This window comes from Callorhinus ursinus, unplaced genomic scaffold (genome assembly GCF_003265705.2).
Source record: "Callorhinus ursinus isolate GAN/ISIS: 27379988/994484 unplaced genomic scaffold, GSC_fseal_2.0 scaffold10, whole genome shotgun sequence".
In the NCBI taxonomy this organism is placed as follows: Eukaryota; Metazoa; Chordata; class Mammalia; order Carnivora; family Otariidae; genus Callorhinus; species Callorhinus ursinus.
The window spans coordinates 54,550,876-54,578,507 of record NW_027397072.1 but is presented as its reverse complement, the minus strand read 5'-3'; the positions used below and the strand labels follow the sequence as shown (position 1 = coordinate 54,578,507).

General features: G+C 39.7%; 1 long non-coding RNA gene across 4 annotated transcripts in view; it reads left to right on the top strand.

The window, feature by feature from the left end:
* Positions 1-27,217, top strand: part of LOC112821211 (uncharacterized) — a 30,421-nt gene extending 3,204 nt beyond the window's left edge. For 2 of the 4 annotated variants that reach the window (XR_012379792.1, XR_012379793.1), the window contains exons 3-7: positions 12,586-12,644; positions 16,395-16,571; positions 16,864-16,987; positions 17,371-17,552; positions 26,919-27,217. This is a non-coding gene — a long non-coding RNA (uncharacterized lncRNA). Of the gene's footprint in view, positions 1-12,585; positions 12,645-16,394; positions 16,572-16,863; positions 16,988-17,370; positions 17,553-23,232; positions 23,546-26,918 lie in introns of those variants that run through there. The other 2 variants (XR_003207381.2, XR_012379794.1) reach the window with 2 other exon arrangements.
* Positions 27,218-27,632: the final 415 nt, after the last annotated feature.

Here is a 27,632-nt window from a genome sequence, read left to right as displayed (position 1 = left end):
CCAAAACCAAGAGTCAGACGCTTAACTAACTGAGCCACTCAGGCGCCCCAAGTGTTTGGTTTATAATCAGTGAATCTAGGTGAATGACATGAGAGAGTTCATTGTATTATTCTTGCAGCTTGTCTATAAATTTAAAGTACAAAAGAAAAAGAAGGAAGGAAGGGAGAGAGGAAGGGAAGGGAGGGAAAGGGAGGGGAAGGGAAGGGGAGGGGAGGGAAGGGAAGGGAAGGGGAGGGAAGGGGAGGGGAGGGAAGGGAAGGGAAGGGAAGGGAAGGGAAGGGAAGGGAAGGGAAAAAGCATGATGGATGGGAGACCAGAGAGGAAGACCCTTCTCTGAAATTCAACCCTTTAGCTTTATGGATGGTTTGTTTACAAGACTCCTGTCTTGTTTGTGACCTTTAAGGAGCTGGGATGAAATAATCACCACAGGTTATGGTCTATGTGTACGAAATATTACTGTACAGAGTATTGCCCATTGCTACCCCCATCCCCTCCCTCAATTTTGAAAAGTAAAGTGCAGGTCATACTAATGTTAACAATTCCAATAGCAAGCTTTGTTTCCATCTTTGTTTCTTTGTTTCATATATCATGAATTAAAAAACTGTGAACTGGTCCACATCAACATTTGGAAGTTTGTTCTCATTCATTAATCTCATTGTTTAATCATTGAACCAAAAGTGGTTAAATCACTCTCTCCCTACTTCTCAGACTGGATATTGAGAATAAATGAGCAAGTGAGGCTGCTTTACCACTCAGCTTCCCTGCACTCCACTCCAACTTCCAGCCTTGCAAGAGAGGGACCGATGGAGAGTAAGCTTTGCTCAGACAGATAGATACTGAGGGATGGAAGTCCCTGCATGTATGCCCAGCCCCATTTGGGACCTTGACTTGCTAGTTCAGAAGACAATCTGCAGTCTAACTCCACCTCATTTGACTCCTGCTGTAAGAAACAGAAAAATTATAGACAATGAGAATTTAGTAGCAAATTAGGCTTAGTTCAGGGGAGGTCGTTAGTGTTTCATGACACCCTGAGGAAGAATGCCCAGGTGGTAAGAATATTCTATCTTGAAACCAAGTAGGAGATTCCAAGTGATGAGCAATTGATGCCATCACTATCTGTACTGTTTGTCTAATTAATCTAAATAAATAAGCCACTTCCTCTTCTATTTTTTTGTGCTTTTTTCTTCCTTCCTTCCTTCTTGTTGTTTTGTTTTGGTTTTGGGTTTTTTGTTTTTGTTGTTGTTGTTGTTGCTGTTGTTTTGTTTTCCCGGTGTTGAGTACTTGATTCATTTGAAACATCTGGTGGGATAGGTTGTCAGCTCATAAGTCATTCTAAATACACGAAAAGTTGTATTTCTTCCCTTATTGTCTTAGTCCTTTCACACTGCTATGACAAAATGCCACAGACTGGGTGCCTTATAAACAATAGACAGCTACTTCCCTCAATTATGGAATCTGAAAGTCTGAGATCAGGGTGCCAGTAAGATTGGGTGAAGGCTCTCTTCTAGCTGTAGGCTGTCGACTTCTTGTATTCTCGCTTGGGGAAGGCAGAAGGGAGTTCTCTCAGACCTTGTTTAAAAGGCACTAATCCCATCATAAGGACTCCTCCTTCATGACCTAATCACCTCTCAAAGGCCCCAGCTACTAGAACCATCACATTGGGCATTAGGATTTCAGCATATGAATTTGGGGGAGACACAAACATTCAGACCATAACACTCATCTTCACCTCACTGTGCTTTGTTGTCCTAAATTATTTACATCAAAAAATGGAATAAAGACAGGATTTTAAAACCTCCCTAGAATTAGCCATTTGAAAAAATAACTGATAATTCAGTACTTCTTTAAGAAATTGATTCCTGTCATATTCCTTAAAAAATACCCTGAAACCGGGGCACCTGGGTGGCTCAGTCGTTAAGTGCCTGCCTTCGGCTCAGGTAATGATCCCGGGGTCCTGGGATCAAGCCCCACATCGGGCTCCCTGCTCCACAGGAAGCCTGTTTCTCCCTCTCCCACTCCCCCTGCTTGTGTTCCCTCTCTCAATGTGTCGTTCTCTGTCAAATAAATAAAATCTTAATAAATAAATAAATAAATAAATAAATAAATATACCCTGAAACCTTGCCACATAATAACATCCTTCAAAAAAAAAAAAATCAATGTTGGGGCACCCGGGTGGCTCAGTTGCTTAAGCAACTGCCTTTGGCTCAGGTCATGATTCTGGAGTCCCAGGATCAAGTACCGCATTGGGCTCCCTGCTTGGCAGGGAGTCTGCTTCTCCCTCTGACCCTCCCCCCTCTCATGTGCTCTCTCTCTCTCTCTCTCTCTCAAATAAATAAATGAATAAAATCTTTAAAAAAAATCAATGTTTGTAGGCATAATGGAAATAAATATATTTATTACTCAAAGTGAATCCATTCTATGAATTGCATGTAGCTCTGTGCCTCCTGCCATTCCCACAGGAAGAATAACCTGAGTTTTCTGGAATGACAATCAAGGATGTAAAGGGAAAGGGCATTCTTAGATGGTCCAAGACTCAGAAATCAGTCCATCAATAGTGTGGGCATGTGTGATTCAGTTAAGTGCTCTGAACCTAGTCTGTAAAACCTGTAAAATCATGATTTCCAACCTACTTATTGCTTTTCCTAAACTTTATGACAGAAGTTAGGTGCTAAATTTTGCAATTTAAGGCTTTGAAAATGTTTCTATATGTATTCCTTACAAAGCCATGCTGTACTGAGTTTTCAACATTGTAACATAGGCCCCTGTTATGAGAAGGCTAAATCATTGAAAGAAACAGGTAGTTGATCGGTGCATTTTCAGCTCTCTGGGTGTCTGTGCCTTTTTCCAGGTGACTGCTATTCCTCCATCAGGATGTCGAGTATATTTTTGCACCCCTTGATGATGAGTTTGGCCATTTGCTTTGTTTTGGCCAATGGAATAATAGTGGGTATGATGCAAGAGGAAGCATGAAAACCTGGGCTTGCTTTGTTATGCTTCTGCCATTACAATGAGGATAGACCCAGCTAGCCCATTATCCCAGGAGGAAGGTGAGGGTCACGTGGAGCAGAAGCACAGCCAAACCAGCTTCCTCATAGCCCATGCCAAGATACATAAGTGAGCCCAGGTCAAGATGAGAAGTAGGCCAACTTAGCTGAATTCTTCAGACACTAAAGAAATAAATGTATAGAATTATATGCCACACAGCACACAATTTTGTGGCACTAGCTCACTGCTATAGGTCGGTAAAAATATATAAAGGGGAAGAGGAGAGAGTTTGGCTTCTTATAAAGTGTTACTTCTCCTAGATATTATGAATTATTTTTTGAACCAAAAAATGTAAAAGTAAAAAAAAAAAAAAAAAAACCATAAAGGTGTCTTACCCCCAATATACAAGCTACATATTCAGTGGGGTTTATTTCATAATATTATAAAGGTGATAGTGGTGAAATATAATACTGCTGAAATAGATGAAAGCTTTATTTTTTTTATCATAAAGCTACATATCTGTTTGAAGGTATACTTTTATGTATCAAGAGGCAGGCAGAGAGTAATTACCACCTGACAATGCATTACTGTCCAGGTATTCAACTGAAGGTTCTATAATGCATCAAAACTATTTTTGTTTTGGGGCGCCTGGGTGGCTCAGTTGTTAAGCGTCTGCCTTCGGCTCAGGTCATGATCCCTGGGTCCTGGATCCCAGGGTGCTGGGATCGAGCCCTACATCGGGCTCCCTGCTCTGCCGGAAGCCTGCTTCTCCCTCTCCCACTCCCCCCTACTTGTGTTCCCTCTCTCGCTATGTCTCTCTCTGTCAAATAAATAAATAAAATCTTTAAAAGAAATTAATAAATTGATAAAACAAAAATAGTTTTTTTCAAATTAATAAATAAAATCTTTTAAAAAATTAATAAATTGATAAAACAAAAAGTTTTTTTAAAGATTTTATTTATTTAATTGACAGAGACACAGCGAGGGAGGGAACAAAAGCAGGGGGAGTGGGAGAGGGAGAAGCAGGCTTCCGGCAGAGCAGGGACGCCAATATGGGGCTTGATCCCAGGACCCTGGGATCCCAGGACCCTGGGATCATGACTTGAGAGGAAGGCAGACGCTTAACGACTGAGCCACTCAGGTGCCCCTTATTACTTAATTTTTAACCCAAAGAACTGATATGCACATTGTACATAGTTCTGATTATACAGACATCAAACTTATTCTTTTTATCCACAGATCCTAATAACCTGTTTTACGTATATTAAAGAAGCCCCTCTAGCCAACTAGTTATCTAAACATATTAAGATGAAAAGACTGGTTAAAGTTAAATTTCCATAGTTAAAGTAAAATTTGATAGTAAATTGTGTAGGAAATATTTTGATTTGTACTCCCATTTGAAAATTAGAAGAAAAAATATTATTAAAAATTTATTTCATTATGTATTAACAAAATTCTGGTTATAACAGCAACACACTAATTGTTAGAATGAAGAAAGGCAGAATCAAGTATTGGTTGAGATTTTTGTTTAAAATACTTCTCACAGGGGCGCCTGGATGGCTCAGTTGGTTAAGCAACTGCCTTCGGCTCGGGTCATGATCCTGGAGTCCTGGGATCGAGTCCCACATCGGGCTCCCTGCTCGGCGGGGAGTCTGCTTCTCCCTCTGACCCTCTTCCCTCTCGTGCTCTCTGGCTCTCATTCTCTCTCTCTCAAATAAATAAATAAAATCTTTAAAAAAATAATAAAATAAAATACTTCTCACAGGGCACCTGAGTGGCACAATCAGTTGAGCATCCGACTCTTGGTTTCAGCTCAAGTCATGAGCTCAGAGTTGTGAGATCAAGCCCTGCATCAGGCTCCACACTTGGTGGGGCGTCTGCTTCTCCTCTCCCTCTGCCCCTCCCTACTGCTCTCTCCCTCTTTCTCTCTCTCTCCGTCTCTTTCTCTCTCTCAAATAAATAAATCTTAAAAATGAATAAATTAATTTAATTTAATATTTCTGACAAAATTATTAGGTACTAAATGCAGTGTGGTATCCTGAATTGGATCCTAGAACAGAAAAACTGAGAAAAATTTGTGAAATCTGAATAAAATCTAGAGTTTAGTTAAAAGTAATATGTGTTAATTTCTTAGTTTGACAAGTGTACAAATAAATATAAGTTAAGAATTGACATTAGGGGAGGGACACCTGGGTGGCTCCGTTGGTTAACTGTATGCCTTTGGCTCAGGTCATGATCTTAGGGTCTTGGGATCAAGCCCTGCATTGGGCTGTTTGTTCAGTGGTGAGTCTGCTTCTCCCTCTCCCTCTGCCTATGTGATCTCTCTCTCTCTCAAATAAGCAAATAAAATCTTAAAAAAAAAAAAAATTGACATTAGGGGAAACTGGTAAGAAGTAAACAAGAACTCTTATAGTTGCAACTGTTCTATAAATCTAACATATTACAAATGAAAAGTTTATTTCAAAATTATTAGGTGGCATGACATGACATTCTACTCTCACTTTAACAACATAATCACAAAGAGATTCATTTGTGCAGAAGTGTGTGAAGGATGTACCAATTTTCCCAAGGACCTCACTTAGTCCCTTGAGACAAATCTTTCTCTTTTATTTTTTTTTTTAAGATTTTATTTATTTATTTGACAGAGAAAAAGCAAGAGCAGGAACACAAGCAGGGGAAGTGGGAGAGGGAGAGGGAGAGGCAGGCTTCCCACCAGGCAGGGAGCCCCATGAGGGACTGGATCCCAGGACCCTGGGATCATGACCTGAGCCAAAGGCAGACGCTTAACAACTGAGCCACCCAGGCGCCCCCAAATCTTTCTCTTTTAAAGCACCTATCCTACAGTAATCCTTGTAATCTATTCAACCTCATAACTGTAGGAATACAGATAATTAATATTGGGAAGGCAGGGAACCCTGCATCTCCACTTTTCCTACATTGTAAATACATAAAAATTTGAGGAAACAGAAGAGCCAATGAGAATTGGCAGCCAATGAAAAAAGAAAAAGGTCCCAACAGAGATGTAAACAAGGTATACAAACTGTATTTAGAGATTTTCTTCCTTCCATGGAGCATGATGTCATAAGACTGTCAGAAGCATGTGACCTTAATGACTAAATCCTTCTCTCTCCAAGTCTGTGGCTTCACAGGAGGCAGGAATTTACATAGGCAAAAAGAAGTTACAACACAGGCCCATACCCAATTATGATGTGATTCCCTGAACACGCTTATGTTAATTTTTTTTCAGATTCTCACAAAAGGCAAGATCATAAGAAATGCTAATTCTCACAGAATTCCAGAGTTCCTGAAAATTTGTCTTTGGACCCCAACTTGAGAAGCATTGCTTTAAGAGTTTAGCAGAGGGATACCTGGATGGCTCAGTCCATAGGGCATGCAAACTCTTGATCTTGGGGTCACTAGTTCAAGCCCCACATTGGACATAAAGCTTACTTAAAAAAAAAAAAGTTTAGCAGGAAAAAGAAAAAGGCAGTGTGGTAATAGTGGTACAAAGAACAACTACAAAGTCAGAATTCCAGGTTGTAACCCCAGCACAGAACTTAATGACTTTGTGAACTTCTACAAGTTACTTTTTCCTCTCTGTGCTTCATTTCCCTCACCAGTAAAAGGAGATGGTAGTTATGTATCTTCCTGATGGTTGGTTGGCAGGATTAAATGAGATAATCTATGAAAAGAAGATAAAATTGCACCTGGCACTTGATTCTTCCTACTCTGCCTTAGTGCTATATACACAGCCAGTCTTATTCTAAGGAAGAGGAAGCTGATTAAGCTGATTAAGGAATCATAGAGCTAAGATCCCCCTTACTTTGTTATTTTCTTCTTTAAAGGTTTTAAGGAGCTCCTTAAAATAACACTATTTTTGCTTTGTCTTTACATAGTGGGCAGCTCCTTTTCTTATCTACACTATTCCTTTAGTTCCCGTGAGGAAACTATCTTATGTGCAGATAAAAGTGGCAATTCATTTCTGACTCGATTCAATCATAATCATATTGTCAACTTTACAAGATGTTAATTACAAAATAAGAGACAATTTGTTGTGTTTTACGAGGCTGTTATGACATGCCTAGTATGCCCAGTGAGTGAGCCAGGAGGTTGAAATGCAAGTGCTTTGGGCTGTTCCTCACTATGTGTTAATGGCTCAATTAAACATACCTTAAAGGAGTTTCATCCTACTCCATAGTGGGTGTTTAATAATTTGTTTTGTTAGGAGATTTTGCCCTGAGCAAGTCCTCTGAGGCTGAAGGAATTCTTTTTTTTTTAATTTTTTTATTGTTATGTTAATCACCATACATTACATCATTAGTTTTTGATGTAGTGTTCCATGATTCATTGTTTGTGCATAACACCCAGTGCTCCATGCAGTACCTGCCCTCTTTAATACCCATCACCAGGCTAACCCATCCCCCCACCCCCCTCCCCTCTAGAACCCTGTTTGTTTTTCGGAGTCCATCGTCTCCCCCTCCGACTTACTCCCCTTCATTCTTCCCCTCCTGCTATCTTCTTCTTCTTCTTTTTTTTTTCTTAACATATATTGCATTGTTTCAGAAGTACAGATCTGTGATTCAACAGTCTTGCACAATTCACAGTGCTCACCATAGCACATACCCTCCCCAATGTCTATCACCCAGCCACCCCATCCCTCCCACCCCCCACCACTCCAGCAACCCTCAGTTTGTTTCCTGAGGTTGAAAATTCCTCATATCAGTGAGGTCATATGATACATGTCTTTCTCTGATTGACTTATTTCACTCAGCATAACACCCTCCAGTTCCATCCATGTCGTTGCAAATGGCAAGATCTCATTCCTTTTGATGGCTGCATAATATTCCATTGTGTGTATATACCACTTCTTCTTTACCCATTCATCTGTCGATGGACATCTTGGCTCTTTCCACAGTTTGGCTATTGTGGACATTGCTGCTATAAACATTGGGGTGCATGTACCCCTTCAGATCCCTACATTTGTATCTTTGGGGTAAATACCCAGTAGTGCAATTGCTGGATCGTATGGTAGCTCTATTTTCAACTGTTTGAGGAACCTCCATACTGTTTTCCAGAGTGGTTGCACCAGCTTGCATTCCCACCAACAGTGTAGGAGGGTTCCCCTTTCTCCACATCCCCGCCAACATCTGTCGTTTCCTGACTTGTTAATTCTAGCCATTCTGACAGGTGTGAGGTGGTATCTCATTGAGGTTTTGATTTGGATTTCCCTGATGCCGAGCGATGTTGAGCACTTATTCACATGTCTTTTGGCCCTTTGGATGTCTTCTTTGGAAAAATGTCTGTTCATGTCTTCTGCCCATTTCTTGATTGGATTATTTGTTCTTTGGGTGTTGAGTTTGATAAGTTCTTTATAGATTTTGGATACTAGCCCTTTATGTGATATGTCATTTGCAAATATTTTCTCCCATTCTGTTGGTTGTCTTTTGGTTTTGTGGACTGTTTCTTTTGCTGTGCAAAAGCTTTTTATCTTGATGAAATCCCAATAGTTCATTTTTGCCCTTGCTTCCCTTGCCTTTGGCGATGTTTCTAGGAAGAAGTTGCTGCGGCTGAGGTCGAAGAGGTTGCTACCTGTGTTCTCCTTTAGGATTTTGATGGACTCCTGTCTCATGTTTAGGTCTTTCAACCATTTGGAGTCTATTTTTGTGTGTGGTGTAAGGAAATGGTCCAGTGTCATTCTTCTGCATGTGGCTGTCCAATTTTCCCAACACCATTTGTGGAAGAGACTGTCTTTTTTCCATTGGACATTCTTTCCTGCTTTGTCAAAGATTAGTTGACCATAGAGTTGAGGGTCCATTTCTGGGCTCTCGATTCTGTTCCATTGATCTATGTGTCTGTGTTTGTGCCAGTACCATACTGTCTTGATGATGACAGCTTTGTAATAGAGCTGGAAGTCCGGAATTGTGATGCCGCCAGCTTTCCTTTTCTTTTTCAGTATTCCTCTGGCTATTCGCGGTCTCTTCTGGTTCCATACAAATTTTAGGATTATTGTTCCATTTCTTTGAAAAAAGTGGATGGTATTTTGATGGGGATTGCATTGAATGTGTAGATTGCTCTAGGTAGCATTGACATCTTCACAATGTTTGTTCTTCCAATCCATGAGCATGGAACGTTTTTCCATTTCTTTGTGTCTTCTTCAATTTCTTTCATGAGTATTTTATAGTTTTCTGAGTACAGATCCTTTGCCTCTTCTGTTAAATTTATTCCTAGGTATCTTATGGTTTTGGGTGCAATTATAAATGGGATAGACTCCTTGATTTGTCTCTCTTCTGTCTTGTTGTTGGTGTATAGGAATACCACTGATTTCTGTGCATTGATTTTATATCCTGCTACTTTACTGAATTCCTGTGTGAGTTCTAGCAGTTTTGGGGTGGAGTCTTTTGGGTTTTCCACATACAGTATCATATCATCTACAAAGAGTGAGAGTTTGACTTCCTCTTTGCCTATTTGGATGCCTTTGATTTCTTTTTGTTGTCTGATTGCTGTGGCTAGGACTTCTAATACTATGTTGAATGAGAGTGGTGAGAGTGGACATCCCTGCCATGTTCCTGACCTTAGGGGAGGCTGAAGGAATTCTAAAGCTCTATTTCCAGACATGTTCCATGGTTCCTCTCACTCACCCCCTCACAGGGAGGAGTATCTGGAAAAGCTTTCACTGCAGTCTGTGGCCTTGATTCTCAAGACCAACGAGAAACAGGGCCAATTTAAAGGAACTCCATAATTGCCCTCATAACTGATTTGGACAGAACAGACACACTTAAATAAATGCTAGAGTATCTTATTTCTCCACAAAGAACCCCATCTCTACTATTTAAGCCAATATTTATGTGAAGATTTTTCCATTTTTCTTTGCTCTCTAGACATATTGGTTCAGATCTCATGGCTGAAGTTCACACAGGAGATTCACTGTATTATTCTTTTTTTTTAATATAAAACAACAGAAAACCTAGTTCCAAGTTAACGTTTCCAATATCAGCTTCTTTTTTAAAATTAATAGCTAAAAAAAAATTAAATTAAATTAATAACTACATAATCAAATTAAAATGTCATTTTTAAGGGATGCCTGGATGGCTCAGACGGTTGAGCATCCAACTAATGATTTCCACTGGGGTCCTGATCTTGGGGTCATGGGATGGAGCCCGGTGTTAGGCTCCATGCTTGATGTGGAGTCTGCTTGAGATTCCACTTGATATTTCCTCGGCCCTTCCTCCATCACATGCTCTCTCTCTCTCAAATAAATAGTATCTTTTTTTAAATGTCATTTTTAAGAAGAAAAAAAAAGAATAGTATAAAGTTCTTCTGACCTTAAATAATTGTGTTCACTACTTAATAAGTATTTGGATTTGAAACTTTTCCTCACCTGTCATGTATGATAGTTGCTCTATTTTACCCTGGCATCATACTCCCTACTCAGTTTCCTCACCCTTCTTCAAGGGGCAAGGGCAGATTCTCAGTAGAAAAGACTCCTTGACTTTGCCCTATATTCTCCACCCCTCTAGAAGGGGGCCATGTTGGAAGTATCAGTACTGAAAGCACTAATTTGAAACAACAAGAATAAACAGATGTTTAAGAAGCATAATTTAGAAGCCATGACTCCTCACACTACTTCTGATTCCCTGTTTCAAAGTAAGCAGTCCTGAAAGCTTGATAAAATACACAAAGAATCCACCAGCTACAGCAAAGAATCAGAATCTCACGTATTGGCTCTCATCAAGCCCTCACATAACCTTTAAGAGCCTTATTCTTGACATCTCATTTATTGAGCACTGTGAGCAGAATCTTCTGTTAAAATCATCTATGCGATGAGAAGCATGGAAATGCTTTGCAAACTTCCTCTCTCCTTCTCTGAGGTTCACAAAACAAAATGACGTATCCATCTTGGTACCACCCTTGTATCTTGTCTTCAAGGAACCTACAGGAATATTTCCTATTTTCCTCTGTGGTTCTGCAGAGTTCCCATCTCTTAAAGCTTTGGTGTCCAAGTCCTGCAAGTGGTTGCTTGAAAGACCTAATCATTTCATTTCTACCTAAGAACTAAAAATGGCTTAGCTAGTTATAAACACAAACGTGCTGAAACAATGGCTGGATTAAATAACTCCTTTAGGGCACCTGGGTGGCTCAGATGGTTAAGCGTCTGCCTTCGGCTCAGGTCTTGATCTCTGCATCCTGGGATGGAGTCCCATGTTGGGCTTCCAGCTCAGTGGGGAGTCTGCTTCTCCCTTTCCTTCTGCCTCTCCCCACTGCTTGTGCTCTCTCTCTCGAATAAATAAAATCTTTTTTAAAAAATAAATAAATAACCTCTTTAATTGAATATCATGCTACATTTCAATATACTTTTTTAAAAAGCTGTTTTCTTTTATTTGGACTTGGAAGTCTGTTGTAAAAAATATATATAATCTTGAGAAGAAAATTAACTGCACAACTGGCCAGGATATGATTATAAAATAGGTGGAGTAACATTTGTTTAGAGAAAAGGCATTCTATAGTTAAAAAAGAGAACAAATACCTCATTTGTCTCATTTGATTTTCTTTCCAAAGGTCTAACTAAGATTTTCTAGGGGACATAGCTTTTTTGTTTGTTGGTTGGTTTGGGGTTTTTCTTTCTGCAACAGAATAATAGGTAGTCCACAAACTTAATATTCATGTATACAGTTTATTATAAAGGAAACTTTAAGCATTGTCATCACCATTTTGTGAATTGGAAAACCTTGCCACATACAATTTAGATCCTATGACCTGTCATTAGCCAAAATGTTTAATAGTAAAGCGACTTCTTCCCCAGGGCAACACCCATTCCACTCAGTTCTCCATACTGCCCTCTCCTGGTGGATTTTCTGCAAAGCTCACATCTCACGCAGCTGAGTCCCAAATCCTAGACAATTAAAGCAGCGGACAGACACACATGAACTTCTGTTCACCTCTGAACCAAAAATGAAAAAGAAAAGGAATGGAAAAGGGAAAAAAAGAGAAGAAACCATTTGGATATGTCTAGATTTGGCAATTCAAATGAATTAGAATCATTCTTCATCTACCCCCCTACCACTTAGTTCCTTAGTTCCTTTTTCTCTTCTTTCTTTTTGTTCTTTGTTCAAGAAATAAACTCAAAATAGCTAATCACAATAGCTATGACTAAATGGTTAGGAAGAAGGAGCCCAAGTTTGAAGTTGTTTTGTTTTTAACAGAATGAAAAAAAAAATCCTAAACCCAAACCCTGTAATTCAACCCAACTTGTCACTACCCTCTGATTAAAGCATTTTTTTAAAAATAACAGATAGGAAGCTGAGATCTGCATTGAGATAAAGATGGTTAGCATAGATCAAAAGGAATTGTACATATGTCAGATTAAGTGACAGGATGTGGGGAAGTGGTAGGTCCCATATCCAGTTACTTTATGCACGAGTACATTTGCTGAATGCAGGTACTCTAACAGGCTAGTTGCACATAGACCGAAACCAGGGAAATTAATGGAAAGCAATCTATAATGGTTAGGGTGTTTGTTCTGATATGGATCCAAGACCACATATCTCCTAATTAGTAATATTACTGTAATTTTTTATAACTGTCTATCTTGCCCTGCCCAGGACAATAAATTGTCTTTGAATCTTTCATCTGGCATTTCTGAGGGGGTCAGCGTTATGTTGTAAGTACTCTATATCCCACATACATAAACTTAGTAATTAGATATAGACAAGTTTCCCAGCCAATTAGAAGAAGAAATATTTAAAATCTTCTCTCTCACCAAAAAAAAAAATTCCATCTAAGGCATTTTGGGAGACAAAAGGGGCAAATGATATAGAATGTCAGTATCAGTGGAGCCCAGAAAAGAATACTTAGCTGGTTTTGAGGTGAAGTGGGATTGGGGAGAGGAGAGGATAAGGAACAAGAATAGTTTACTTGCTAAGTAAAATGGAAAAATCATACAAGGGTTATTTTCCAGGAAGGGTGAGTTACAACAGAACAGTATTTCTTAAGACCACAATTAATGCCACGTATTTCTTTGGGATCCCATTCATATATTACCATTCATAATGAAGGTGATCTTGGCTAATCAAGGCCAGACTATAAGTCAGAGAAATTAAAAACCCATGTTAGGGAAATTCTATGGGGCTTAATACAGGGATTGCTTCCTTACTTAATGTAGTCACTAAGATCTAAAATTCTAGAGCTGGAAAGACCTTCCCATTTACCTTTAATCCCAGACCTGACTAACCCATTTTAGTAATAATCAAATCAAATCACCCTTTAGCTAAAACAATTGCATACCCTTAATAATCCAACAGGCTAGGACTAGGAGGAGGGGAATGAGGCACTTGCCTTCAGGCACAAACTTAAAGGGGGCCAGGGGAGGGGGTTCCAAAGCCTTAGGAATCAAGATAAATAATATTTCAACTTCGCCTACCCAAATGCCTTCTCTGTTGAATCCTGTCTTTATTTAAAATTTTGTTATATTGCTCATCATGGATTTTTTGCATTGATTTTGGTTTTTTTATATTATTTATCTTGATAATTGAGGTTTTTGGCACTTAAATTTTGCACCTTAAAGCAAATACTTCACTCACCTCACACTAGTCCTGGACCTGTAAACCCATTTCACTATTTATATAATTTCAGAATCAGAAATTTTTTCCTTACGTCTAACTCAGGGTTTCCCAAGCTTGACGCTATTAGACATTTTGGGGCCAGATAATTCTTTGTTGTGGGGGTTGTCCTATAAATTATAGGATGTTTAGCAGCATCCCTGGCTTCTACCTACTAGATGCCAGTAACACCCTCCCTCTCCCTTCCACCAAAAATGTCTCCAAATTAATCCTGGTTTAGAACCATTAATCTTCCCAAAGTCTCTTATGCTACAAACCACCCCGTTTCTTCCTGTTGTGTCCTCAGTAGAGATAGAAAGCAGCTTTTCATCATCTTCCAAATAACCCCATGAGATTCTTTGCTTTGTAGAGTGTGTGTTTACTTATAATCTGATTAGAGTGATGATAATTATGTTAGTATGTCTAGACTTACCAAGGTCAAAGCCCTGGCCTCTGTAAGGTTTATTCCTGTCTAATATCTGACATCTCAGTAGACCACTTGGCCATCCAAAGCAGTAGCTTCTTCCAGAAGTTCCAAGATGCCTTGTAATTATAACCCATTTGTCAAACTGCAAACACAACTCCCTCATTGAATTAGGCCAGAGAGATTAGTTACACCCAACCACATTTCATTCTCTTCAAAGTGAATTTCATCTTGGAATTTATCAATAATCTTTATGTAAACTATCATATCCTCTTCCATCTCAGAAACTAAGACTCTAATGAGTTAGATTATATCAAATAATTCAGCAATTCAACTTCCTCTGTGATCTTAGTGTTGTAAGTACTCCAGTTTTGGGAAGCCATTTTTCCTATAACGATCAAGAAAGATATTTAGTATTTTTTCTTATTATTATTCAAAAGCAAAATTCATCACAAAATGTTTAAAGCTCACAGTTAGGCCTGGAAATCAAATTACACTTGGAAGGTAAAAATCCATTTCTGGATTCTAGTTTAGTAGCGACATACCAAAAAGTCTCATATTTATCCATGCAAACTGCAATATGAATCATAAATAGGTAGTCAGATAAATGACCTAGAAATTCTTCCCAATGATACACAATCTGCCACCTTCATCCTCCACTCAGTTGAACTTTCATGAAATTCTGGATCCATATTTGTTTTGTTTTTTTTTTCCCAGATAGGAATGGTGTATGTGGCAGTCAACCTATATTCAAGATAATGGGTTTGGATATTATACCAGACAGGGGTCTTGGCTACAAACAACAGAAACTAACTCTGGTTGATTAAGCAGCGGGGGAAAAGAATATATATATATATATATATATACACTTTTTTTTTTTTTGCTGAGTTATTAAATAGTTCAAGGAGTTTCCAACATGACTGGAACCAGGCTAGAAAAGAAGACCAGACAAGGGAGGAAGGCAGCAAGTGGACCCCAGCCAAGAGCATACCACCCTACCCATCTAGGGAGGAAACCACCACTACTGCCCCTACCACTAAACAATGAATGCTGCAGGTTACCAGGCAGCCACAGACAGTGGACTTTGAATGGTGCTCCTTCTGCTACCACCACCTCATTGCCTCTGAATTCTTCACTGTCTCTGCCTCTTTATGTTACCAGCTCCCAGTTCAAAGTCACTAGTAGGTGCATCTGTTTAGTCAAGCCTGGGTCAGGTGCCTACATTCTAGCTACAATCGAAGCTGGGACAATGGCTGGACTTCTCAGCTTCTAAAGTGGGAGGCAAAAAAATAAATAAATAAATAAATAAATAAATAAATAAAGTGGGAGGCAGGCAGCCAAGAAAATGAGAGCTGTCCATTACAGGTATGATAAAGAGAGGTAACTAATAATAACAGATTAAATCTTGGGCTCTGGAGTCAGACTATCTGAATTTGAATTTATGCCTATTACTAGCTATGTGATCTTGAGCAAATTACTTAAATCCTTAATCATTTCTATTTCCTCACCTTTACAACAGACCCTTTATGAGGATTAAATAAAAACATTCATGTAAAATTGCCTAGCACAGTATATGGTACATAGTAAGTACTTCTATATATTTATATTTGGGTATCTGTACACACACACACACACATACATATACATATATGAATATGTATGTATGCCAGCATGCAACATTGTTAACAGAGATAGAGCTTCTCTACCCCTATTCTCTTCCTCCTTTTATTAACACCTACCAAATACTGAGACAGTACTTGTGTATCTCAGACTTTTCATTTAATTTAATTCAGGACAAGGCAACGAAACTTAACTTTGGTCTCCCCCACCCCTCCACTTAAAGCATACATGATCCAGCAGAGCAAAACCAATAAAGAAATCATCATAATCCAACATATGCTAGAGTAGCATAAAAATGGAAATTCAAAGGATGGGATTAATTTTGTATGGGGATCTAGAAAATAATTGTAGAAGGAACTTGACATGGAACATGAAGAACAGATAATGAACTTCTTTAGAGAGTGAAGAGAAGACTTCTGCCAGGGAGTGAGAACACTGTCAGCACAGCTGTGTAACTTCAGGGTCTGCCTGGGAATGGGGAAGGACAAGAGCAAGGGATTGATGGGAGGGTGGAAAAAGATGACCTGAGAAAGACAGACTGGGGCCATATTGTCAAAACCACACCAGGCCTGATGAAAGGCCCTGGCAACGTGTCACATCATTGGGATCAATATCTTAGGGGATTATTTAGTCCTGGTAAGATTTTTGTTCACTATGCAGTTCAACCCCAGGGATTAAGGCTGGTTTAAGTAAAACAATAGAATAGGCAGAGTTTGTCCCAGACCTTCCTTTTGTTGAGTCTCCCTTTCCCTCCCAATCTCTATCCCAGGTCCCCAGGGCCATTTGGAAAGCCTCTACCTGTACATTACAACCTATTTGATGCTGCTAGAGGTTTCAGGCCTTCATAGTCCTCCCAGCTCCACACCCTGCCATTCTTCTTCCTTCTCCACACCTGTCAGAGCCCCAATTTTTGTTTAACTGACAAGACTGAGAGTGTGCTAAACAGGTAAGGAAGTTTCAACTGTAGTCCTGGTCCACAGCTCTTCCTCATAACACATGCCCTAATAATTGCAGTGGACTTCCCAGAAATAATATGAGCAGTTCTCCAACCTCAATTTCTGTTAGCTCCTAGACCTACCTTTTCCCCAATCTCTTCACCCCCACCCCCAGGCACAGGTCGAGCATGTGTTCTAATAAGGACAGAAGAGCTTTTTTTATAGCCCACAAAATAAGAAAGCTCAAAACAGGATTGCTCTAGAAAGTCTGATGTGAGTGATTGCTTCCTCATTTCTTCTCAGGAAATAGAAGTGGCTCTGCACTAAGGACTAAATCTGCTCTCCCCTCTGGACATAAAGTTTGGGCTCAACTTCTCCAGGGATCTGAGCCAGTGGCGCCAGCATTCATGTGACTGGAAACGGAAGGGTTTGGCCTCTTGCTGTGGCGGGGTTTAGCATACTGGTTGCAGAGCTTAGTGCATTTCTTTTAGATTTTGTTTCAACTGCCAAGAGCCCAGGGACTCAAGCCTTGTGAGATGCTCAGGGAATGTCAGGGAATTGAGAAGGGACCCAGGGAATTGGTGTTCACCAAGCTATTGCTGGTGTGTGTGGGGTGGAGAGTGAGGAGGCCTAGAGATGCGGCCCACCCTGAAGAGCTGTGGCTGAGAGGGCTTCATGCTGCAGGGCTAGCTTCTTTAGTAATCTACTCTGGTAAGACACAAGGGATGGATAAAAATGAGCGGTTATACTGGAGACAGATCTGTTCCTTCAGTGGCAATATATTTTCCTCACATGCTTTTCTCTTCACAGCAAGCGAATGCATGTGGAGCCAGTGACTATGAAATCAGTCTCATTAAATTTACTCAGTTTTCTTCAAGTCTTAAAGCATGAAGCATTACAAACCTTCATATGTACACTAGGGAAAGAAAGGAAGAAAAAAAAGAACTCCAGGGCAAGACCTAAGGAAAAGCCTGTGGAAAGAACACAGCAAGGTAAAGCAACACAATTTCAAATCTTAATCTCCTGAAATGGTGCCTTTAAAGCTGCACTTTCCACATTTCTGAGTGGGACCCATCAAAACTCCATGTCAAATCATGTTATAACCCTGCTTCTTACCTGTTTGTGATAGCTTTCAAGGGCCAGTAATTCCCCCATATGTGGCAGAAAAGTTCATAGTAGAGATTTGCGCACTTGACTAAGCTTCCTGCATTGCTTTTTGTGGAGTGCTGGTGAAGGAGAGAGATTTGTTCTCCCTTTCAGAACTAAACCAGGCAACTGCCAGCGACACAGTCTAGGAGCAAACCAGAATCACTCACTTGGTCAGATAATCTACAGAACGATGACTTAATATTATATACTCTCCACTTTTGTCCAATAAAACACATAGCCAGGTAGAATTCCCTGCCTTTTTTCAAGTACAAATTAACAGACAAGACCCCATCTATGAGGGAAGAGTTTTTTGGTGCCCTCTCCCCCAGACACCCTCCTTTGGCACCCCGTCCCATCACCAGAGGCGGCCTGGAGTTCTGGCTGCTGGCTGGCTGCTGGGGTGATGATAGTGCCAGGGGCTCAGGAAAAGAGAGTTGTGAAAACAATACAGCTGTGGAGAGAGGGTGTCATCTGCCTTGGGAAGGGTAGGGGACAACTCACTCTGTCTCCTCCTCTATCTGTCTGGTGGCACTGACTGACCTGAGGCTTAAACAGAAAGAGGCAGGTATGACCAGCTCTGAATGGCATCCTCAGGCCCAGGGGTCACAATCACAGGTATCAGCCAGGGCCAGGCAGGTAGTGCCAGTGAGTGAAATGGGCCAGGTATAGGCAATAAAGATGTTTGGGAGCTAAGAAAAGAAAAAAAGACATAATCTATGTTGTTTATTTGTTTTGTTTTTTGGTTTTTGGTTGTTTTTTTTAATAAAGACAGCTTTTTTTTTAAGATTTTATTTATTTATTTGACAGAGAGAGACACAGCGAGAGAAGAAACACAAGCAGGGTGAGTGGGAGAGGGAGAAGCAGGCTTCCCACAGAGCAGGGAGCCCCATGCAGGGCTCGATCCCAGGACCCTGGGATCATGACCTTAGCCGAAGGCAGATGCTTAAGGACTGCGCCACCCAGGTGCCCCAACAGCTTTGTTTTTTTAAATAGACAACATTCTGAAACAAAAACAAAATTAGTTCCTCTTGGCAAACTAATATACTTTCTTTTATTAGGCATCACATTGTTCCCTTTTTCCCTTGACTGTCAAGAAGCTCAAAGCTATATGTTGTGCTTCCCTTTGATTTTTTTAAGGTTTTTTTTTTTTTTAAATAAGCTCTACACCCAACTTGGGGCTTGAATTCATGACCCTGAGATCAAGAGTCACGTGCTCTACCGAGCCAGCCAGGGGCCTCCCTTTGATTTTTTTTGACACAGTGATCTCCCTCTCCTTCCCATCCCTTCCCTCTCCACACACACACACACACACACACACACACACACACACACACACACACCTGGTGACCTATAAAGATATAGATATCGTAAGTATAATGCTGATTAAATATTTCATAGTTCTTAATTTCTTAATATTAAGTATTAATATGTGCCATGGTCCGATTTTTATTTTTCTTCTAAAACCTTCTATTATGGGGGTGCCTGGGTGGCTCAGTCGTTAAGTGCCTGCCTTCGGCTCAGGTCATGATCCCAGGGTCCTAGGATTGAGCCCCGCATCTGGCTCCCTGCTCAGCAGGAAGCCTGCTTCTCCCTCTCCCACTGCCCTGCTTGTATTCCCTCTCTCGCTGTCTCTCTCTGTCAAATAAATATATAAAATCTTTAAAAAAAATAAAACCTTCCATTATGTATTTCATCTAAAACTTTCTATTGAATGGCTGAACTCAGTAGAAAGAACCATTATATAAATTCTGAATTCTGGCTCTATCAATGAACTCTAAAGGCATCCTAATTCTGAAACATCTTGTTATTCTCATTTTAAAGACTTAAAGTATTTCCCTTTGGAAGTTTTTTGGTTTTGTTTTTCCTTTTCTTTCTCTCTTTTTCTTTTTTCACTTACTACCATCTCTGTCTGCAAGCCAAGGTTATGAAAAGAGATGATATACTTTAGGAAGGGGCCACAGATCCAAAATTAATCTCTACCAAAGTTAATTCCTGCATAAATTAAGCTGAATATGTTTTCCAATGCCATAAATCAAGTGTAATAGGTATAAATAAAACATGAACTCAGGTTTCCTTGTTTATAACCTCACATCTATGACACCTCGGTGTGGAAAAGGGCAAAGTTGTTTTTGTTTTTTCTTCTCTTTTAGAGATGTTGGGTTAGTAGATATTGTAAAATCAAATAGATTTCCTCTCTATGGCTGAAAAAGCTAATAATCAGAAGCCCACAGAAAAATTCCTTCTGCATACTTATGCAAAACATCATGACTCTCCTCCTGGGACCAACAAACCAGTAGAATTGCCAGGGAAGATTTGAGAATGGGGTGGAGAGGAACCAACAGCTCTGGGGATTAGGAAGTTTGTTTGGGGCATGAAGCCATGGCCAGTTCTTGGTGTTGGTTATTCTATGGCTACAATTTAGTTCTTGGAGAATCCATGAGGAGTGATAAAAATAAGATGTCAGAATGATCCAGTTGAGAACTAACGAATAGCAGGCATTGGGGTGTGCCTCATCCCTTTTACTTAGCCAGTACACCTACCCCTCAGCTGTGTGAATGTCCACTGCTGACAGCCTTGGCTAGGAAATTATGCCCCATCGACCCTCCCACCAAGGCTGGGGCAGCCCACAACCAATGAGAGCACAAGGGGTCAGCCCCCTCCTCCCTGCTCTGTCTTGAGGCTTATACTACAGAACTATATTGTCTGACATGGTAGACATTAGCCATGTAAAACTCTTCAAATTTAAATTTTTTTAAAAGATTTTATTTATTTATTTATTTGACAGAGAGAGACACAGCTAGAGAGGGAACATAAGCAGGAGGAGTGGGAGAGGGAGAATCAGGCTTCCCACGGAGCAGGGAGCCCAATGCGGGGCTCGATCCCAGGACCCTGGGATCATGACCCAAGTCGAAGGCAGACGCTTAACAACTGAGCCACCCAGGTGCCCCGTCAAATTTAAATTAAATTTAAAAATAAGTTTGTCAGTTATGCTAGCCATATTTTGTATACTCAATGGTCATATGTAGCTAGTGGTAATTATACTGGACAATGCCAATGACATAGAACACTTCCAACACTGTAGTAACTTCTCTTGGACAGCACAGCTCCAGAGTCTACCCACTATGGCTCAGGCTAAGGTTAGATTTCACCTAGGTGAAGTCCATGCTCAGCAATTTCCCCTTCCCTATCCTGCTTCCCTATCTTGCCTCCCTGCCTCCTATCCATCTATCTATCTATCTATCATTTATTTTTCTGAAGAGTACTCCTTCAATAAATCATGTGTACCCAAGTCCCCGTGTCAAGCTCTGCTTCTAAGGAATTCTGTCCAAGACACCATCTATATTGATTTCAACTTTAGGCTCATTGTAAATCAACTAAACATTTATATATGGAAGGCTTAGATTTCCTTACCCTAAAAGATATTCATCCATGCTTGTTTTCTAAATCATAAGCTCAGAGAGTCCAAGGGCCAGGTTTTCATAAAAGGAAAAGGACTGTGGGAACAAAATGAAATAGTCTTAAATCCCCCAAGATTGTGACTGAGGAATGTGAGTCTTTGCAGGAGGCAGGCAATGCCCAGATTGGGGGTGGGGTGGAGCACTAGCCGAAGGGTTCTGGTAGAGCTGAATAGGAAGTGCCATGGGTGTGAAAGGAGAATACCTGTACCTGACTGAAGGTAGAAGACAAGCCATAGTCTCAAGTCAACTTCCTCATCCTTAACAAGAACTAAATGTTAACATAGAGAAAATCAGTTCATCCCCTCCCTGTTATTTACGGAGAGCTTGCTCTATATCACATGTCATGCACCTTTGCCTCCACTTTCTTTAAGTCTTCCCTTTGAGTCTTCATAGGAGTAGTTTCCTCTTCCTGAATATTTCAGCACTGCGCTATATAATAGAAGTACAATACAAGCCATATATGTAATTTAAATTTTTCTGGTAGTCACATTAAAAAAAAAACAGGTGAATTTAATTTTAATAATCGATTTTATTTAGCCCAATATATGCAAAATATTGTCATTTTAACATGCAATCAATATAAAAACTTATTAATGAGACATGTTCCATTCCTTTTTTTCCATATTAATCCTTCAAGATCCAGTGTGTAGTTTATACTTATAATACATCTCATTTTGGACTGGCCATATTTCCATTGCCTTTAGATTTTGTGTATATGCTATTATCTATACAAAATTAAAGCTAAATTATTGCTTTTTAAGTGAGGTTAAGGACAAAATAATTTAGAACAAAAGTTTCCAAACAACCGAACACAATTGTCTGCCTTGCAGGTCAGTTGTAAGGATTAAATAAGATTATTCATGTTGATGCCCTGCACGGTCTGACACTTAGTTGGTATGAAATAAATCATAGATAGTCTTGAATTGAAATTACAGCTACCTTTAAGCCACTCTTAAGGTTTAAGAGACAATTTTAATAACTAATTGGTGTAAAATCTGTGATTTCTAACTGCAAAGATACTTTTCTTTGGAAGGAGCATGATGGTAGGGAATGGGGAGCTGGTGGGAAGAGAAGGCTGGGCTAGAACTCTTTTGTCACAAGCCCAGCATTCAGCCTGGGGATTTTTTTCAAAACAGTATATTACATCTGTATGATAAAGGCTACGTTTGTTAGTGGGAAGAAGGAAAAAATAGGTAAAGCAAGCTGGGTTAAACAAGCAAGAGGAACAGTATATAACCACCAATTATCTGGACAAAGAAATGAAATGAAAGGAGAAATGACATCTGGATAGGACATTAATGAAATCTCCTCCTACAGAAAGAGTAATTGAGAGGCCCTTAATTCTATTTGCAACACAGTGAACAACACTTGGCTTGTTGAAAATATCCCCACTGGGGTCCTCCCTTATCCATGTTACAATGACTGGAGGTGTAGAGTACTTCACTCCTGTAGAGTGTGGTTCTTTCTGCCTGTAGACTGGACCATAGGGGCATGGAAATAAATACATTTTTCAAAAGATGTGGTCTGAGATCACATGAAATGCAAAGTGTTCAAAAATTGGGAATGATAGGGGCACCTGGGTGGGTCAGTCGGCTAAGCATCTGATCTCAGCTCAGGTCTTAATCTCATGGGTGTGAGTTCAAGCACTGTGTTGGGCTCCATCCCAACACAGTGCTGGAATTGGTACATCCATCTCCTGTCCACTGACAATGACACTCCTGGCTCTCAGGCCTTCAAGTTGGGACTGGAGGCTTTCATGGGCCTCCAGCTTGCCAACTGCAAATCACAGGACTTCTCATTCCCCATAATCATGTAAGCCCGTACCTCATTCTAAATCTCTTTCTATATATCTTTATTATTTCCTATTGTTTCTGTTCCTCTGGAGAACCCATACTAATACAGACTTCAACATACCTTAAGTCTGAGAAAGAATTGGAAGCTGGCAGGCATGGACAGAAGAACCACATTAGGCATCACGCCATGGATTTCATTTACTGAGAGTTAGGGGTTTGGAGGAGAGTGAAGGCAGCTAGATATGAGCTTCTCTTTCCATCTCTGTTTCCAGCCAAGGAAACCAGCTGCAGTTCCAGAGAACACAAAGAGAAGCACTCCAAAACATGTTGCAAAATGCCTAGTTCCTGAGCCAGATGCAAGCAGCCTGTGCTATATACTAGAGCTAAAAAAAGAAGAAAGTTGAGGGAAAGGGTGACTTGGTACTTATTTTTCTCCAGTCCCTGGGGCACAATGAAACAGACCCTTTCAGCTCAAGACTTTTGCTGCCAGGATTTTAGCAGTGTTTGTCAGACTGCGCTAACCAACCATGCATTCATTATTCCTCAGGAATCCCAGTTCTGGAAGCATTTTCCCCAACCCATTCAGACCACCAACATCCAAATCTCCCTAAGGGGATGTCATTTTATTTTATTTAGTTAGAGTTGAATGTCCTGGTTGTAACCCTACAGATGCATTGCTTAGAAATTAGTCATTCAGAGTTGTATAAAGGGCCAAACAGTACCATCCAAACACATTCTAAAGCAAAAGCCACATCTGCTGGGTCTTAACACAAAGAATATTCTGTCCCTTTATGCTTAGGGTTCCCTTCTTAGCATCCATATACGTGCTTTTAAATGCTCTGTCAGACAAGCCCTGGATGCTGCTCGTGCTCTCATTTGTATGAGGGAGTGGAGAGAAAAGGGTAAGGATTGGGGCATAAAAGAGGAGATGTGAAAATGAGTAGATCATCATGGGCATAGCTTGATTGCACACCGTGACCAAAGGGAGGGTGAATCCCGAAATCAGAGTAATCACAATAATTGCTCCTTACATTTACTGAGCATTTAATAAATGCTCTACAAGTTTTATCTTATATAAGCCTCATAACAACTCTAAGAGGTGGAAACTATTATTGTCCTCATTTTAAGGGTGAGAATCCTGCGATTTAAGGGATTAGGGGATTTACCTAAAGTCATACAACCAGTTTAGTAGCAGCACCAGGACTGATATCCAGGCAATCTGGCTTTGAGCCAGACCCTCACTATTTTTTTTTATTTTATTATGTAATACTTGATGCATAAAATGTATAAATAAGGCATATATGTTATAATGTGTAATAATAACATAAGCCACCATGCCACTTTGAAGCTCCATCACTACCAATGTCTTTGAAGTGACCTGTTCACTTCTACTCATTCCTTCTCCAGCCTAACCCCCACAGAAATCACCATTATGTGGTTATCACCCTCTAGGTGTGTAAAATAGCCTTTACCACAAAGGTAAATGTCCTTAAAGCTATAGTTTTAGTGTGGTTTTCGAGCTTTTAAAAAGTAGCATCGTATTATACACAACCACTTGTGACTTACCTTTTTTATTTTATTTTTTATTTAAATTCTAATTAGCCAACATATAGTACATCATTAATTTCAGATGTAGAGTTCAGTAATTCATCAGTTGCATATAACACTCAGTGCTCATCAGGGAAGGGAGGGAAAATGAAATGGGAAGAACTTAGAGCTGGACTTAACCTTTTTTTTTAAATTCAGCATTGTGTTTCTAAATTTCATCCCTATTGTGTCAGTTGACTGTGCTGTCAACATTTTCACTGCTGGGCTCCATTTGTATAAATAGACCACAATTTATCTATGCGTTCTCCCATTGAGGGGCGTTTGGGTTGTCCCCAGTTTCTGCTGTTTCAGACAATGCTGTTATGGACATTTTTGAACTCGTCATCAAGTCCATATGTGCAAGAATTTCTCTAGGGTATTACAGGGTCAAATTATTTTCCAAAGTGCACCAATTTATACTCTTGAGCTATGTGTAGGAGTCCTTGTTCCACATTCTCACCAACATGAGGTATTGTCAGGCTTCTTAGTGTTTGCTGAGATAGTGGGTGTGTAAAATGGCATCTCATTTGATGTCAACTTGTATTTGAATATTATATTATTATATTATATGTTATTATTATTCTTAATCATATCCAGATAATGTTTGTTCACATTTACCTCAGTTTGGCCTTTATGTTTACCAGGTATTTTTGCTCTTCATTCCTCCTTATATTTCTGACCTTCCTACTGGGATAATTTTTCTTCTTCCTGAATGATATCTTTTAGAAGTTCATTTAGTAAGAGCCATTGATTATAAATTCTCTCATTCTTTGCTACTCTGAAGATATCTTTATTTAACCTTTGTTCTTTTTTAAAAAAGATTTTATTTATTTATTTGACAGAGAGAGAGAGAGAGAGACGGAACACAAGTAGGAGGAGTGCAAGAGGAAGAAGCAGGCTTCCCGCTGAGCAGGGAGCCCGATATGGGGTTCAATGCGGGGCTCGGGGCTCTCTGCGGGGCTCGATGCGGGGCTTGATCCCAGGACCCTGGGATCATGACCTGAGCTGAAGGCTTAATGACTGAGCCACCCAGGCGCCCCTATTTAGCCCTTGTTCTTAAAAAAATACCTTTCCTGGAGTACAATCTTATTTGGATATTATGTTAATGAGCTGGAAGATATATTCTTGTCTGTTTTCCCTTGCTGTTATTGAGAAGTCTACTGTCACCCCATTTGCCTTTCCTTTGTAGGTGATCCTTTTTCTCTATTTTTAAGATCTTTGGTATTTTGTGGAATCATACAAAAAATGTGTCTAGGTGTAGAATTTTTTTTATTCTGTTTTATATGTGTTGGTCTTCCTGTAGCTGTGGATTCATGCCTTTCATCATATTTCATCGCTTCAAATACTGTCTCTCTTCTCTTGCTCCTTCTGTTTTCCATAGTGTTTAACTTATATGTCATCCTTCTCATCTCCCCATGTCTCTGTGCATTATTACAGATAATTTCCTCATTTCTTTTCTATAGTTTGTCAGTTCTTTTCTTGGCCATTTCTAATCTGCTCTTTAACCCACCTATTTGTTATTCATATCAAGATTATAATTTTTCATTTCCGAAATGGATTCCATTTTTGATTTCTAAGTCATTGTTGATAGTCTATTCTATGCACATTTTTAAAGTGAATTTTTTTATCTTTAAATTATCTTTAAACTTTCTTTAAAGTTTTCACTATCTGATCATTACAATATCTGAGTTCTTGGAGGAGCACTGTATCTGTTTTTTTTTTCTTCTGTCTCTAACTCTTGATTAGTTTCCTATAACTGCTATAACAAATTATCACAAAATTGAAATTGGTGATTTAAAACAACACAAGTTCATTCTATGACAGTTCTGAAAGCCAGAAGTCCAAAATCATTTGGTTAAAGCCAACATGATGGAAGGGCTGCTTTTTCCAGATGTTGTAGGGCAGAATCGATTTCCTTCCCTTTTCCAGCTTCTCAAGGCCACCCTCATTCCTTGGCTTGGGACCCCTTCCTTGCATCACTCTGGCCTCTTGCTTCCATCATGACATGCCCTACTTCTGTAGTCTCCTTCTTCTTTCCTCTTATAAGGATACTTGTGATTGCATCTAAGGTCCACTTGGGTTATCCAGGATAATTTCCCCATCTCAGCATCCTTAATCACAGCTGCAGAGTCCCTTTTTTCATGCAAGGTGATGTTCACAGGAGCCAGGGATTGGAACTGGGATATTGTGGGGGCTCATTATTCAGACTACCATACACTCATTGTGTCAGAGACTGCTAGTTGCCAATAAGTATTCATTCTACCATCCCTTCCTAGGAATGAAAATACAAATTTTTAGCCAGACTTATTGTCAGCCAGTTAAAACTTCCTAGTTTTTTGTTTTTTTGGTTTTTTCTTGTTTTGACATCCAGATGTGGTCACTGGAATTAAAATTTTGCCAGTAAATTATAAGTGGAGGAACTATGTGTAACATCCAGAATCTGATTTTGAAGAGAATAGTCGTGCTTTTCTTGTCCTTCCTTCCATAATGGTCTGGAATGTGGATATCTGGAGCTCTAGCAGCCACCTCGGATCACAAGAGCAATGATCATAACCAAGATCTCAGAGGATTCATGAACCATAAGAAAACAGGTCCCTGATGAATTTGTGATAAACCTGCCCTGGATACCTACTTCTTGGTTTGTTTTACATGAAAACAGATAAATACATATTTAAGGCACCATTATTTGGTGGGTTTTTTGTTTTTGTTTATGTTCTTGTTTTTTGCCATGTGAGGTTAAATTTAGTCCTTAGTGATATAATCATTATGTCTTGTTTCCTCGTGTGTTTGGTAATTTTTTATTTTGATCTTTTATTTGGTTTTACATAATCTGTGGAAATCCTGAAAACCTGAATTAATGACACCCTCCTCCAAAATGGAATTTGCATTGACTTATTCCTGGAGTCATGTATACCACCAACAGGAGACAGCTTTAACCTTCTTAATGAGGGAATAGGCTCCAGCAGCAGGCTGAGTTTAGCTTCCAGTCCCTGCATTTGTGGCTGGCATTGTCATTTATCTTCCAAATTTGCAGTTTTCTTTCCTTTCTCAATCCTGGTTTTAGCTTACTTTGCATGTTTGTATG